Raw genomic sequence first — 15,980 nt, forward strand, 5'->3', positions numbered from 1 at the left:
AGTGACAGACAGAGACAAAGAGAGTGCCCTAGGCCAGCATATTGTAGAACAAAATCAAAAAAGGAATGGATAGGCTGATCTCCCTTTTAGTTCTAGGAGTTTTTTTTATTTTTTTTTCCATCCAGAATCTCAGAGAGGTTGAACTAGAAAGGACCCCATTTGAGGTAAAAAGATTTAGAGTTGAAAGGGACTTTGGATGCTACTGATTTCAATTTCTCCCATCTCTATCCCAATTTGCATATAAAGAAACAGGAACAGGAGACAGACAGAAGAAAGGCAAGAAAGTGAGGCACAGGGATGCTAGATAAATCGTTAAGCAAGGGTCTCACGTGTAGCAAATTCTAAGAGTGAGATCTGAACCCAGATCCTCCTCCCTTCTCCAAGCTCAGTTCCTGATGCCCCCTATTCGGTTGCTACTTAAAGGAACTATTTCCCCACTTCCCATTTTTCTGTTGTGAAACCTGAAGTTCAGAAATCGGTTTGCTCTGGTCCATACAGCACATGGATGGGACCTGCCTTGTTCCTCCTATTTGAATTTTCCTTCTGCTGTCCGACTTTGGCAGCAAGAACTGCATCTTTGATCCAATTTAATCTCAACCCAAAGGCATTTATTAAACAGCAACCAGGGGCAAGGGGCAAGGGTAGGTAGGTGTCCATGCATTCTGTTTGTATCCATTGGAGGTCTTGTGTATCTCCAGAAATCTCTGTTTCCTTCAAAGCTCAATCTGTAGTTTGTGGAGGTCTTGAGGTACTGTGAAGAGTACATTGAGAAGAATCAGAAGACTTGGGATCTAGTCTCCCACCTCATCCCCCAGAGCTTTCTGTCTGTGTGACACTTTTTCCTGCCTCAGTTTTCTTCTCTGTAAAATGAGCAGATTGGGCTCTGTGGCCTTTGAGCCTACTTTCAGATACGCTAGATTTAGAACCCTGTGACTCCAGGAGGGGGTGTTCAACCTGTTTAAGATTCCCCCAGAGATAAGGAGCTCCCTAGACAATTAATGCCATTAAGGGATAGTTTGTTAGGAAGCAGAATATAGAACATCAGAGCTAAGGGGGTCCTTGGAGATCACCTAACCCGATTCTCACTTTACTGAGACTGTGGCCCAGAGAAGGGAAAGGGCTTGCCCCAAAGCACATGGGCAGCATTTAATTTATTAATTATTAAAATTATACTAAATAACATATTAATAATTACAATGTAGATTTTATTTTAATGACTAATTAGTTCATTAGATTTAATTTAAGGTAGAATTTTATTCAAGTCCTTTGGGTCCAGATACCGTGCTTCTGCCTCTCTACATCACACCACCAGATATGCCGTTCTTTTCCCTTCTGAAAGATACCTGTGAAATGCCTCCTGGCAACTGGATCTACTGTGCCTGAGGGCCAGGCAGGGGAAATAAGAGTAAACGGTGGTAGAAGCGGGCACCCAAACTCAGGGAAAGGAGCTGGAGAAGGGCAGAAGCAAAGGCTCAGAAGAACCTTTGGAGTTCATAGAACCAGGGTCCCTCTTTCTGGAGGGGAGACTGAATGAGGACTGGACAGATACAGCTGGAAAGTGTTTAAGGGCAGAATTTGAACTCAGGTCCACCCTCCTCTAAATACACATTCTTTTTCTGGATGATATCGTTGCCCGAGGCAACAATCTTGGGGTGTAGCAAAGAGCGCAGAAGAACGGGCAGCTGGATCAAGCACTGGCCCTGAGGACTTGAGTTCAAATCAGGTCTCAGAAAAAGTAACATGCCCTAGCTGTGTGATCCCAGACAAGTCACATAATCCCAAGTGCCTCGAAAAATAAACAAACAAGTAAGTAAACGAATGAATGGATAAAAATAAATGAAAAAGAAGAAAGACCCAGAAGGGTCCGTTTTTGCAGAGCTGGAACCAGTGGGCGTAGTCCAATGTTTTCTCCCCCAGTCCTGTGGGTGCCTCTTGAGCTACTTTTGCTGACTTGCTTTTTCCTTCTTCCCTTTTTATTCTCTGTTACAAGGGGAAAACTGGCTGATCAGACGGGGGACATATTGGGAAATAAAAGGGATGTAAAACCAGAGATGCATTTAAAACTTTTGAAAGAAATCAAAAGGATCATGTGGAAGACCTGAGCCGTCAATCCTATTTGGCTGTCTACATGACTTTGGATAAGTCATTTCTTTCTGAGACTGGCCTTTCTCATCTGTAAATGAAGGAACTCTTCCTTCTTTCTCATCTATGAATAAAAGGGTCTCTAAGTTCCCTTCCCGGATCCATGACTCATCCCCTAAACCCAAGGAGCCAGGGAAATTTGGTCAATCAATGTCAACAAGCATTTTTTTTTAACTTTGATTTTATTTTTTTCAATTAACAAACATTAAATTTTTAAAGATTTAAATTTCAATTGAAATAGATTAATTTTAAATTCAAGCATTTATTTTCTCCTTCCCATTTCCCTATCTACTAAATAACAATAACAAAAGAAAAAAAATGAACCTTCTGTATAATCAAGTAAAGAAAATGACTCATTTGGGCCATTTCCCAAAATGCACGTCTCCTTTTGTCCCCTGAGCTTATCTTCTGTCAGCAGTCAGGGAATATGTTTCATTTTGAGCCCTCTGGAATTCTGGAATCAGGGGTATTGATCAGAATTTTTGAGTTGTTCGAAATTGTTTTCCTTGTTTCAAAAAACATTATTAAGTACCACCTTCCTCCATGTGCCAGATGCTGTCTGGGAATCCCTGCCCTTAAGAAGCTCCCATTTTATTGGGGGGGGGGCACATGCATAAATATAAGTATATGCAGAATAAATACACAGTGATCATAAAGTCATTTAGGGAAGAGCAGATCTAGAAAGTAGTCATGTAGAAGCTTTAGGGTCTCTTGAGCAGGAGGAAAGATGAAAGACTTTAAGAACTGATAAATGAACAAATGAAAAAGCTCTGGGCCCAAGTCAAGGTACCTTGAGTATTGCCCAAGAGGGACTCGGGACCCCAGGAAGCTGGGCTGGATCAGCTCCCGGCAGGATCTTATACATTCTCTCTATGTACCAGGCTGGAGTCTGGAGCCTCTGGGCCTACCAGGACAGGGACTCCTAATTTCTCTCTTTTTGATCCTCAAACCAGTCCACATGATGGTGAATGGTGAGGGAGACTGGAGAGGTGAGACCATGATGGTGAGGGAGGCTGGTAGATCTCATTTCTTCTTCAGCCTCTTTACTCACCTTGCCTCACTTAGGTTCACAATTCTTCCACTATGGAGTTGGGGGGGGGGGAAGCAATGGCGGAATGGAGATCTTTTATCATCAAAATGGGGAACCTTTATAACCCCTCTCAGTTCTGACCTCCCAAGTTTTAAGATTTCTCTCAGCTCTGATATTTTGGATTCCAAGTTTCCTGCTGTAATAGATGCCTCCCCATCTCCCTGTCCGAGCAATTATTAGGACCCGATGGGAGTGTGAGTGTTGGGGTGGGGGACTGCACGTGAGAAGTTTATAGAAATGAGTAATGATTCCCATCAAAAAAAGAAAGAAAGAAAGAAAGAAAGAAAGAAAGAAAGAAAGAAAGAAAGAAAGAAAGAAAGAAAGAAAGAAAGAAAGAAAGAAAGAAAGAAAGAAAGAAAGAAAGAAGAAAGAAAGAAAGAAAGAAGAAAGAAAGAAAGAAAGAAAGAAGAAAGAAAGAAAGAAAGAAAGAAAGAAAGAAAGAAAGAAAGAAAGAAAGAAAGAAAAAGAAAGAAAGAAAGAAAGAAAGAAAGAAAGAAAGAAAGAAAGAAAGAAAGAAAGAAAGAAAGAAAAGAAAAGAAGGAAGGAAGGAAGGAAGGAAAGAAGGAAGGAAGGGAGAGAGAGAGAGAGAAAGAAAGAAAGAAAGAACAAAAGAAAGAAAGAACAAAAGAAGAAAGAAAGAAAGAAAGAAAGAAAGAAAGAAAGAAAGAAAGAAAGAAAGAAAGAAAGAAAGAAAGAAAGAAAGAAAGAAAGAAAGAAAAAAGAAAAATAAATGAGTAACAAAGGATCACTTGGGGACTCCAGCCCATTCTCCCCTCCCCAGCCGCCATCCCAACCTTTCTTGGGCAAAGACAGGGAGAAAAGGGGGGATTAGGAGCCACTGGCATTTTCAGGTATCTCTCTGCATTCCTGCCGCTGACTGGTGGAAGCCTCAAGCCCCAGGAAGGCAGGGCCAGGGCCCCACCCTGGGCCCCTTCACACAGCTCCCATTGTGCTTCCCGACGGTAGACATTGGGGCTGGGCACCTGCCAGCATTCTCCTGTCCCTCGGCCTCCCTCTCTACTCACCTTGGCTGGTCCCATGCTCTGGAGGATGGAAACAGCCATGTTTCCAAGGGCTGCTAATCTTGTCCTCTGTCAGATACTGGAGCTTTCATTCAATTGACAGACTGGGAAACTGAGACTTGGAGAGAAGAGGCAGGCAGCATATCCTAATAATAACACTCATTCCTCTTCTCAGGGCTTTAACACTTACAGGGGCATCTCGGTGGCGCAGTGGATAGAGCACCAGCCTTGAAGTCAAGGAGGACTGAGTTCAAATTTGACCTCAGACACTTAACACTCCCTGACTGTGTGATCTTGGGTAAGTCACTTAACCCCACTTACCTCAGGGGAAAAAAGACTTACAAATCCTCTCCTCTGTAGCACTACCAATATGACTGGCTAAGTCACATCCCATCTTTAAGGCTCAATTTACTAATATGTAAAATTAGACTAGATGCCCTTTGGAGCTCCCTCCAGTCTTTGATCCTAATAATAATTCTATGAATCAGAGACTGTGTATCAGTGACTTTTTTCCTAAATGAGAAAACAGATTCAGAGAGGTGCTCTCACTTGGCCAGATTAAAATAATTTTGTTTTTACATCATCTTAATTTCCTAATATATTTCACTTCACCGTCTTACCCAGCCAGGCAGGTAGCACAGTTGATAAGAGTATCGGATGTGAAGTCAGAAGGACCTGAATTCAAATCCAGATACTTCCTAGCTGTGTGGTGCTAGGCAAGTCATTCAGTTTCCTCACCTGTAAAATGGGGAATATCTTCAGGATTGTTGTGAGGACCAAGTGAGATAATATTTAAAGCAATATAGAAATGTATTATGATAACCAAGAATTTTTTAAGGGGACAGCTAGGTGGCGCAGTGGATAGAGCACCAGCTCTGAAATCAGGAGGACCCGAGTTCAAATGTGGTCTCAGACACTTAACACTTCCTGCCTGTGTGACCCTGGGCAAGTCACTTAACCCCAGCCTCAGGGGAAAAAAAAAAGAAAGAATTTTTTTAAAATTCATTCAGCAAAACTAACCAATCTCATCCATCAAATCTGGCAGGGTATAAAATGTTCCACATCCATTTCTTACCTCTGTGAAGAAGAGAAGGAGAAACAGTCTCCTGTTTCTTCTCTTGGCTCAAATTTATTCATTATCATTGTTTTGTTTAGTTTTCCCCTGATCTTCATTTCCACCAGACGTTCCCACCTTGGACAGCACCTCAAGGACTACTGTCCTGCCTGAGACCCTGAGCTCTGAAATCCCTTCTCTGATCACAACCTCCTGTTTTTTTTCTCTTCTCCCTCTGCATTTCTCCTCTCTTCTTTGGTTCTCCCCCTGCCTTGGTTTCTTTTCCTGACTCCAAAATGTCAGCTTTTCCCTTCCTGCTCCCTCCCTGCTCCAGTGTTTCTATCCCCACAGAGTCAGCCTCTGAGGATGGAGGAAGAAGCCCCAAAGCCTTGGTCTCAGTCTTGTTTGCTCTCAGTTGGGCACTCACTGCTGAATGGAAATCAGCTCTGAATAGAAATCTGAATCCTCCACTGCTCTTGAACATCAAAAGCCTTCCTTGATGTCCCCTTCTCTGTCCTTCAGAAGGAAGGAAGGAAAATGCTCTTTAAAAAGTGTTCATTATATTTGCATAACTTCACATATGATTCCTTGATGGTGGAGGGAGGAAGAGAATCTGGAACTCAAAGTTTTAAAAACAAATGTAAAAAAATTATTTCTATAATGGGGAAAATAAAATATAAAATCAAGTAAAAGTGTTCACATTGTACTGAGCTTTCTCCTTATCAGGATAATTCCTTTTTTTTTTTGTTATTCCCATATTATTTTAATCCACAGGATCAGTGACGAGAGGTCAGGACTGGGAGGGACGTGGGAGGTCATTTAGTGCCACCAGTTGGAGGAAATTGAAACCCTGAGAAATGAGGGGACATGGCCAGGGTGACACAGACAAGCCTCAGAGGTGATGCTTTGCCTGGGTCCTTTGCCTGGGAGAACAGTATTTTTCCCACTCTTCCTGAATTCCACATGAATAGACATTTATTAAACACCTACTATGTTTCAGGCCCTTGGGCCAGATATTGGGTAGACAAATTCAAGAAGGGAAAAATCCGTCTTAAGCCTCAGTTAGGAGGGAGAGCTCTCTGAGGTCTGGGAGGAAGGTTCCCTGGAGGAAGACAAATCTGATATTCTTAAACTTGGGCAGCTCCAAAAACTTCCTTGAGGTGCAGGGGGAGTTAATGATACCAGATCATGGAGTCTTTGCCATAGGCCCTGGAGGAGCTCAGAGATTGGGTGACAGTGCTGGGGACTGAGATGGAGAATTCCCCAGAGGCTCATCCTTCCAGGGCGGGTGGTCCCGCCCACCTCTACTTCCCAGCCTGTCTCGGCCTGCCCCTGCCCATTAGATCTTTGCCAACATTCTTCTCCCAGGAGCCCACGGCTGTCTCCATCCCATCCTCTGAGGGTCCCAGATTCTGGACCACCCTTCTCTCCCCTTTGTGTGCCCCCTCTCAGTCATGTCCTTTCCTGTCCCTTCTACCTTCTCTCCCCTCTCCTTGGGAGTCTGGGGGGATGCCCAGCCTGGTTTCAAGGAGATGCCCCGGCAGGCCAGAGGCCTCCAGCACATGCCAGGGCTTTCCTGAATTCCAGCTCCATCAGGAATCCCTGGGAGTCCTGCCAAGCGGGACTGGGGAGAGGGCACCAAGCCCACTGGGAGAGGCTCCAAGAGGGCAACTCTGGTCCCCTCATATCCCTCTGAGAGAGTTCGGGGTTCTTGCAGAGAACTCTGGCCTGAGAGCTACCAGACTCCACTTATATCCTGACTGCCTTCTACTCACTTCTTCACACCTGTCTCCTGCAAATGAGATTAACCTGAATTATTTTTATATCTACCTCTAATATACTCTCTTCTAAGGATTCTCCCAGCTCTGGCACCCCATGTTTTAAGCCCCCTCCCAGCTCTGACATCCCCTGTTCTAGGGTCCCTCCCAGCTCTGACAGTCCCTGTTCTAAGGCCCTTCCCAGCTCTGACATCCCCTGTTCTAGGGTCCCTCCCAGCTCTGACATTCCCTGTTCTAAGGCCCTTCCCAGCTCTGACATCCCCTGTTCTAGGGTCCCTCCCAGCTGTGACATCCCCTGTTCTAGGGTCCCTCCCAGCTCTGACAGTCCCTGTTCTAAGGCCCTTCCCAGCTGTGACATTCCCTGTTCTAGGGTCCCTCCCAGCTCTGACATTCCCTGTTCTAAGGCCCTTCCCAGCTCTGACATCCCCTGTTCTAGGGTCCCTCCCAGCTCTGACATCCCCTGTTCTAAGCTCCCTCCCTGCTCTGACACCCCCTGTTCTAGGGTCCCTCCCAGCTCTGACATTCCTTTTAAGGCCCCTCCCAGCTCTGATATTGCCTCTTTTGAGGTCCCTCCCTGTTCTAAGGTCTCTCCCAGCCCTGACATTCAGTGATTCCCAGTTGCTGTGGTCATGGAACATCTAGGTAGGTCCCACTGAGGTTCAGGGAGGGAGAGAAGGCATGGTGGAGGTCCTAGAGAAGGACAATCAGATAGGGATGGTCACAGAAGGGCAGCTGAGCTTGGCAGAGCAGGCGAGGTGATGCATCTGGGCTGAGGTCTTTGATTAGTGAGCTCTGAGTTTCTTCAAACCTTAAGCAGGAGCTACTTAGTACACCTGGGCCAGGGTGTCTCTGGGTGGTTCATAAACAGTGAAACATGTTTCTGGACATGGACAAGCGGAGAATTTGTTTTGTTTGACCATATTAAGAGATTTTGTTTTCTTTTTCCCGGGGGAGTGGAAGAAAAAAATGAATCACTGGTCCTGCTTGTAGCATGTTGGCCCCTGACCTGGATACCTGGGTTGTTTTGGAACATTGGAACACCTGAGCAGGGAGGGATTTTAGAATATGGAATGTTAGAGCCGGAGGACCTTAGAACATGGAACATCAGAGCAGGGAGGGATTTTAGAGCCTAGAATGTCAGAGCTGAGAAGGACCTAAGAGGCTTGCCCACAATTCCTTGGGACTTATTCCCTCATTTTTTAGAAGAGAAACTGAGGCATAGGGAAACATGACGGCCCGCTACAGATAGCCACCCAGCAGCAGACGTTGCAGTTCAATGGCAGCCAGGCCATTGGGAGGCACTGCCTGGTCCTCTTGACTTGAGGGTCAGCTGGCTGCTCAGGGCTGCCTCAGGTGAGAAGGCAGGAGGGCAAGGAGATTGTAGGAAACAGACAGGTGTATGCAGGGGTGAGGTAGGGATGTGAAGAGGCCCTGGGATGGGCTGCCTGCCTCCTGGGCTCATCTTCCTCCCACCTCACCCATTGGAAAAGTCAGGCAAGATGGTTCAGGCAGAGTCCCCAGAGCTGGCTGTCAGAGCAGGGGCCGCCAGCCAACACCCACACTGCCACACCTGGGGTGGCCACACCAGAATTCCATTGGGAGACCCAGAGAGGGGCCAGGAAAGGGGACGGGAGACAGCCTCTCCCTCCCCACTCCTATCCAACGCCCCTTATTCCTACAGCCCCTCCAATCCCATCCCCCCTCTCTCCTTTCACCTCCTGTCCTCAGGTCTGCTATAGGAAAGATGAAGAAACTCTCAGGAGGTGGGGACTGTGGGAGACAGGGAGATGGGAAAGGAAAACAAAAGACAGGTGAGAGCAGGAGAGTGGAAGGGGCTCCAGACTGGGGCTGAGGACTCCAGGGGGATTTGGGCAAAACTCCCCTTTCTGACCCTAAATTTCTTCACCCTCAACTGAGAATGGATGGGACGGAGGAACTTGACGAGCCCTCCCATCACAGATATTGTAAAAGTGTGAATTCTAAGAGAGTGGAAGGAAAGAAGATGCCGATTTCCCAGAGGGTCCCTGCCTACAGGCCCCAGCCTCCAAAAGCTGCTTGCCCAGAGAAACAGCCTGGTGAAATAGGAAGAATTCTGTATCATTACCAGGGCCGGGGCCCAATCCCGGCGCTGCCCCCAACTTGGGTTAGTTCCTCCTGTTCTTTCTTGCGTTTCTGTCCTTAACTAAGCAAGACAGGATAGGGAGGCTGAGGCCCCTTCTAGGTACTAATCTGTTGATCCTAGGTCAGAAGGGGCTTTTCCTCTGGTGAGAGGACAAAGAGGAGATTTCCTCTCTCATGAAGGTTCGCTGTCTCTTCCCTCTCTCTCTTTTGTTATCTTTCTCTGTCTCTCTCCTCCCTTACTCCTCCCTTTTCCTTTCTCTTCCCTTAGTCTCCCTCTCCTTCTCCCTCTCCCTCTTTCTTTCCCTCTTTCTTTCTCTCCCTCTCCCTCTTTCTTTCCCTCTCTTTCTCTCCCTCTCCCTCTCCCTCTCCCTCTTTCTTTCCCTCTCTTTCTCTCCCTCTCCCTCTTTCTCTCTCTCTCCCTCTTTTTCTCCCTCTCCCTCTTTCTCTCCCTCTCCCTCTTCCTCTCCTTCTCCCTCTTCCTCTCCTTCTCTGTCTCTCTGTTTCTATCTCTCTGTCTGTCTCTGTCGCTGTCTCTTCTATCTGTCACTTTCTCTCTTCCTCTTTTTCTCTCTCTTCCTCTCTGTTCGGTTTCTCTGTGTATCTTTGTCTTTCTCCTTTCCATTTTTTTTTTCCTGTGGATGAGAGAGGGGAGAACTTTGTCAAAGGGCCTGCCTCACTCCATCCCATGGATTCACATCTGAATCAAGGGCTACATGTCAATAGTCTGGGGAAGAGGAAAAGATAAAGGGATAAGTAAAAGGAATGGGGCTAGAGAGAGAGAGAAAGGGACAGTGACAAGAGAAACAGAGACTAGGAGAGACAGAGAGACAGAAAGACAGAGACAGAGACAAGAGTCAGAGAAACAGAGACTGGGGAGAGAGAGAGATGGAAAGAGACACACAGAGACAGAGATTGAGAGACAGAGACAAGGACCCGTCGGACGAGGAGGGCGTGGGCAGCAGCCTGCGGGGCGGGGGCACCAACAGCAGCGAGCAGTCGGAGACCCTCAGCAGCCTGTCGCTCACGTCCCTCTTCTCCCCGGCCCTGCCGCCCCCGGGCCTCCGGCTGGCCAAGAGGTGTAGCAGCACGAGCAGCCTGTCCACGGCGGCCCCCTTGTCCTCGGCGCAGGGCCCCCTGCCGCCCCTGGGCACGGAGGGCATGCAGCCCTTCTCGGTCGACCCCAGGGGCTTCCTGTCCGCTCCCTCCTGGGGGACGGACTTCTGCAAGGACCGCCACTCGGCCGGCGAGGAGAGCCAGGGGCCCGGCGGCCGCGAGCGCAAGCAGCCCCCCGACGTGGAGCTCGGGGAAGGGGTCACCAAGAGGAAACAGATGAGGTTCTCTGGCCCCGGGGGCGCGGCGGGGGAAGCCCGTTCACTGTCGCTTCCCAGACTCCCACGGAGCGAGCGAGAGTCTGGGCCCGGCTGGCCGTCGGGCCACTTACCTCAGGCCCCCGGAGGCTGGAGGGGCGTGGCCGCGCGGCCCGGGGTGGGCAGGGGAGGAGGAAGAGCCGGCGGCCCAGCGGGGTGGGGGCCCCCCGCCGGAGCAAGGCCCTTCCCGTATCTATATACATATATACATATATAGACACACACAAAGACATATATATTTATTTATTTTTTTTACTGAAAGCTTATGACTTCCAGAAAGTGCTAAGAATAGAGAGGGTGGGAACGGGAGGTGGGGAAGCTGAGGCGCAAAACTCCCGTCAGGCAGCAGACGTTTCGGCCCGGGGCCCCCAGCGGGGCCTCCCCCCGCCTTTGGCACCCCGGGGACCGGGCCAGCCCCTTGAGGTCCCTCCCACTCTTTGGAAGGGGTCGAACTTTTGTCCTTTTATTCTTGATTGTATTTTAGGAGCCCCAAAGGCACCCCAATTAGCCAATAGGTTCATATATATTTTTTCCATAGAAAAAAACAAAAACGTTGAGGGGAGGGAGTATATTTTTCCAGTGATAGGAGAGAGGAGGCGGGCATGCTCACTGGGGTAGCCAGAGCCGAGGGGAAGCCAGGGGGCATCAGGCGGGCGGGCCCCTGGGAGCTCACCCACCCATCCCAGCTCAGAGGGGGACCAGCAGCTCCGAAAGGGTGGGTGACCCCGTCGCTCAGGGAGTCCTGGAATGGCAGAGCTTGGATTCCTCCCCAGGCCCGCAGAGCCTCACTAACAAAAAGTCGGGCACTCTGATGCAGGCAGGAAGCGAGAGTGGATGGGCAGCTTCTTCCTCTGCGGACCGTGCCCCCGGGCAGGCTTTGGCATTGGCCACAAAATGACCGCCGGCTCCAGACCAAGGTCTGCCCTCCATGTATGTGTCTTCCCTCTCCCTCCTTTCCCTCACTTCCGGGGCAGAGGGTCTGGGCAAGGCCCCGTGGCCCCCATTTTCTCTTAGAATGGGGCCCTTTCCTTAGTAGGCCGGTCCCCAGGCCTCCTTCTGGATCTTGGCAGGGAGGGAAAGAGAGGGGAAAGCTTGGAGGGTGTGATCTCTCTATCTGTCCTTCTGTCTTTCTGTCTCCCTGTCAGTTCTGAGAGTTTGAAGCAATAGAGACTGAGAAAAGGACAAAGAGACTGAGAAAAGGGAGGGGCACGGGTACTGCCCAGAGGTGCTCACAGGCTCAAGTCCCTCATTACACAGAGACCCGGAGGGTACAAATGCCGTGCCCAGGGTCAGAAGCAGAATCTGAATGATGATCTTCCTGATTCCCAAGTCCAGTTCTGTCTTCTTTATGAAGGAAAGGAGGGAAGTCCTGAGGGTCAGGTTAGCCCAGGACAGTTGGACCTTTTGATCCTCTGAGGGCTCGCACTGGACATGGGTGGGCTCATCTGTGCAGCCTCCTCACTCTTCAATATCTAAGCAGATTCCAGAATTCAGGGAAGGGCAGGACAGATCCCCATTCTCTTGTCCTAAGCACACGGCTTGCAGGCTGGGGGTGGAGATCAGACCCTTTGGGGATCCCCTTCTCCCTTTCCCTGCCTGACTCTCACCCTGATCCCCCTTCTCAAGCACTCACCCACCCCACCAACACACATCCACCACTGAGCTAGACAACAGCCCCTCCTCGGTCCGTTGCCACCTGGGCTTTCTGGGAGGACCAGCCAAAGCTTCTAGTCTCGAGCAGGCAGCTAGACCTCAGAGGACACTCCTGGCCATCTCCTCTTGGGCACCATGTCTTATAAATTACACGTTCTTATATAGGATCATCCCCATATTTAGAACCGGGAGGGACCATAGAGATCATCTTGTCCAATTCTCTCATTCCATAGAGGGAGAAACATGCTTATGGATGCAGAGCATTTACTTTCAAATACATGCCCAACACTTGTGTTCATACCCATATAAGCCATTTTACACATTTGCTTATACACTTGCTCTAGCTTCCCCAGCCCTTCTCCAAAGTATTGGGTCAAGTTCTACATAAGCAATAAAAAGACCCAAGGGTGGGCTTCATATCCTTTCCCCCTTGTGGAGGCCCAGCTGTAATTAGGTGAGGAGGGGGCTCACTCTCAGTCCTGAAGAGTGATCAAGGTATGTGAGGGAAATGAGAAGTTCAGAGCAACACCCCACTCTGAGTCCCCCAACAAGTTCTATGAGGAGTTGTAAAGCTGATCTTTCTGACTGGAGAAGTAAAAATGAGACCAGTTTACTCATCTCCCACCTTGTCACCTTCAAAGGAGTCAGATGGTACCTGTGTCTACTCTGAGGGAGGAGATTCACCTAAAGAAAAGGATTTGGGTTAACTTGGATACTGAAACTAGAAAACAGCTCCATTTTCCAAATAAGTCATTGGGACAATTGGCTCCTAAAGTAATTACAAACATATAAACCCTCCTATGCATTCATATAGCCCTTTCTTTACAGCCTGTGTTTTTTTATTTTTATAGTTTAATCAAGGCCTTTTATCTTTACACCTTCTTATTAGGCCAGTGATCATGCTATTATACCAGACAGTATTAAGTTCCAATAACTTGCTACTCTTCCCCTCACTCCCTTGTCCCTGAGTGCTCCCATCTTTCTAATACCTTATGGATTGAAAAGTACTTGATGTCCATTATAATTTTGGGATGTGGGTGGGGTAAAGGTTATTATTTCCATCTTACAGATAGAAGAGCTAAGATTTGCCCATGATCACACAATTAATTTCATTTCAGGGGATTGGACTCAGCGAGGGAGGGAGCAAGTGTGGCTACAGCTTGGCCCAAGCTGGCAAGTCAAATTGTGGCAAGTCAAAAAAAAAAAAAAAAAAAAAGGCAAATTGTGGATAGCCAACAGGGTGAGGAAGAAAAGCAAGGAATTTTTCAGTGAAGGGGTAGAGGTGGAGTGTTACACACACTATCCAATACAGAATGTCTGGGTCAGCTTCTAAATCTAGAATCTGTCATAATTATTGAACTGGATGAAACTGAACAAGGAATGATGTGTTTTATGTTTTGTTCTCAGCTCAGGGCAAATCAGGGTGGGTTTGACTTCTCTGAGCTCAGCACAAGGGTAGAGATTGGAAGGAATGGCACATGGTTGGGACAGGTTAACTACTTCATGTGGGTTTTCTCTGGGACGGGAATACGCCAATGTTTCTGTGCCATCTTTCTTCCTTTCTTGCCAATGGAATAGAGGTTGCTTAGGCTCCCTTATATTTCTGCTTTTTTTTTTCGGAGGTCCAAAGTCACAAGAAACACAATTAGCAAAGAGATTTGAGTTTGTTCATAGCAAAGGATCATCAAAAAAGGACATCTGTCCCAACCCATGCTCTAACAGGAATCTCCTGTACTAGATTTAAATTTCAGTATAGATAAATGTAAAATACTATCTCCATGCTTTAAAAAAATAGCTTCATAAGGATAAGATGAAGTGGGAGAGGGTTACTCGATAGCAGTTTGCCTGAAAAAGAGCTGAAGGTTTTAATGGACCAAAGTTCAACATGATTTAACAAGACTAGATTTCTTTGGTAGAAAGCACTTCCTTCAGCAGATCTGATTGATATCCCCTCTGCAGCCCAGGGCTGCAAAAGGGATTATTCAGAGTCATCTAGTCTGCTAGGGAAGCAAGGAAAAAAAAACTTAGTCCAGGAGAGGCAGCCAGGATGGGGAGGGGGTTTGAGTCTGTGTCATAGGAGGGAGAAGGAATGTCTGGCCAAGAGGAAAATGGACTGCAGGGCAGCTTGGTGTCTGCCTCTCATAATCTGAAGGGCAGATGGGTGGAGGGGGGCTTAGCTTTGTTCTGCCTGCCCCACAGGGTAGGACTAGGCACCCTGGCTGGGGGAAAGCTGAGAAGAGGAAAATTTAGGTTTGACATCAGGAAAAACTTCCTCCACTTAGAGACATCCCAAAGGGGAGTGGATTGCCTTGGGGGATCTCAGGCTCTCCTCATCATTCCCCTTTCCTCTCTGATCTTGTCTCCTCTGTCGATGAGCATCACAACATACCTGTCCCTTCAGGATCAGAGGGAGGAAAAATGGCCCAAGTCAATGCTCAACAAAGGCGAGCCTGATAGAAGGATTGACTGAAGCTAGCACGGGCATTATGGGCCATGATGTCCACATATACTTACGGGTCCCCCTTCCCCAAAGTACACCGATTTTGTGGCTAGAGAACAGGACAGTGACTCCATGTAATCCCTCCTTTTTGGGATGGACCTTTGATGAGGATGTCTTCCCAATATCTTTCTCCGTCTGACCTGTCATCCAGGGCCCCTTGGAAAAGAACAGTCCATTCCTATAAGCCCCCTACTCTGCTCCAGAAAACTCTAGGACATCAGGCTTCTGAGGCCTGGGGAGGGGAAGTAATGGAAGCAATGACTGAAGACTACATAAGTAATAAGTAGTAGAGCAGGGGCTCAAATCTACACTCGCTGACTCCACTAGACAGTGCTCTGCCCACTGTACCACACTGCCCTTTCACATCTGATATACAGGACATTAATTCTCTGACAAAGATGGAAGTAAAAATGAACCTACTTCCAGAAGATCCAAGCCCCTCACCCCTCTTTCCTTCTCCCTCCTTCCTTTCCTCCCCTCCTCTCTCTTTGTCTCTCTCTCTCTCTCTCTCTCTCTGTCTCTGTCTCTCTCTCTGTCTCTCCTCTTTTTTCTGTGTCTCTTTCTCTTTGTCTTTATCTGTCTCTATCTCTCTTCTCTTTACCTCTGTCTCTGTTTCTCCATCTTTATCTTTTTCTGTCTGTCTTTCTCTAGCTCTCTGTCGCTCAACTTGCTATAGCCCAAAACTTGAGCCGCTAGAAGCCAAAGCCCACTCCTAAGTCTTTTTTGTCTTCCCATCCCCAGCACCTAGCACACAGCAGGTGTTTAATAATGCTTTTTGATAGACAGATGGTGAGGATGAGAGCTATAACAAGGGTGGGGCAAACAGAGCTTTGCCCTAGAGTGCTAGCTCACCTCTGAGGGAGGAATACCCTCTCCCTAAGAAGTCCTGTAAAGTTGCAGAGAGGGAGTCACGCCGACTCCTCCAAGGGTGTCCGATAGACTCTGAATGACGGGCCAGTGCCTTCCTTGTGGGGTTGCCCTAAACTCCTCCCCACAGCTTAACTTGGGCTGGAGGGGAAAAGTCCTGGTTATGGCTCCATGAAAGACCGATACAAGGTCTGTCTCTGGACCTGACCTCAGAAAATAAACTCCCCCTGACTCTGCCCCCTCCCTCCAGCCCATCCATCTGGAAGACCCTTGCCAGTCACTCCCCTCACCCCCCTGACTCTGCCCCCTCCCTCCAGCCCATCCATCTGGAAGACCCTTGCCAGTCACTCCCCTCACCCCTCTGCTGCGCCCTTGGGTTGGAGAGG

Source organism: Sminthopsis crassicaudata, chromosome 5 (genome assembly GCF_048593235.1).
Source record: "Sminthopsis crassicaudata isolate SCR6 chromosome 5, ASM4859323v1, whole genome shotgun sequence".
NCBI classification, from domain to species: domain Eukaryota; kingdom Metazoa; phylum Chordata; class Mammalia; order Dasyuromorphia; family Dasyuridae; genus Sminthopsis; species Sminthopsis crassicaudata.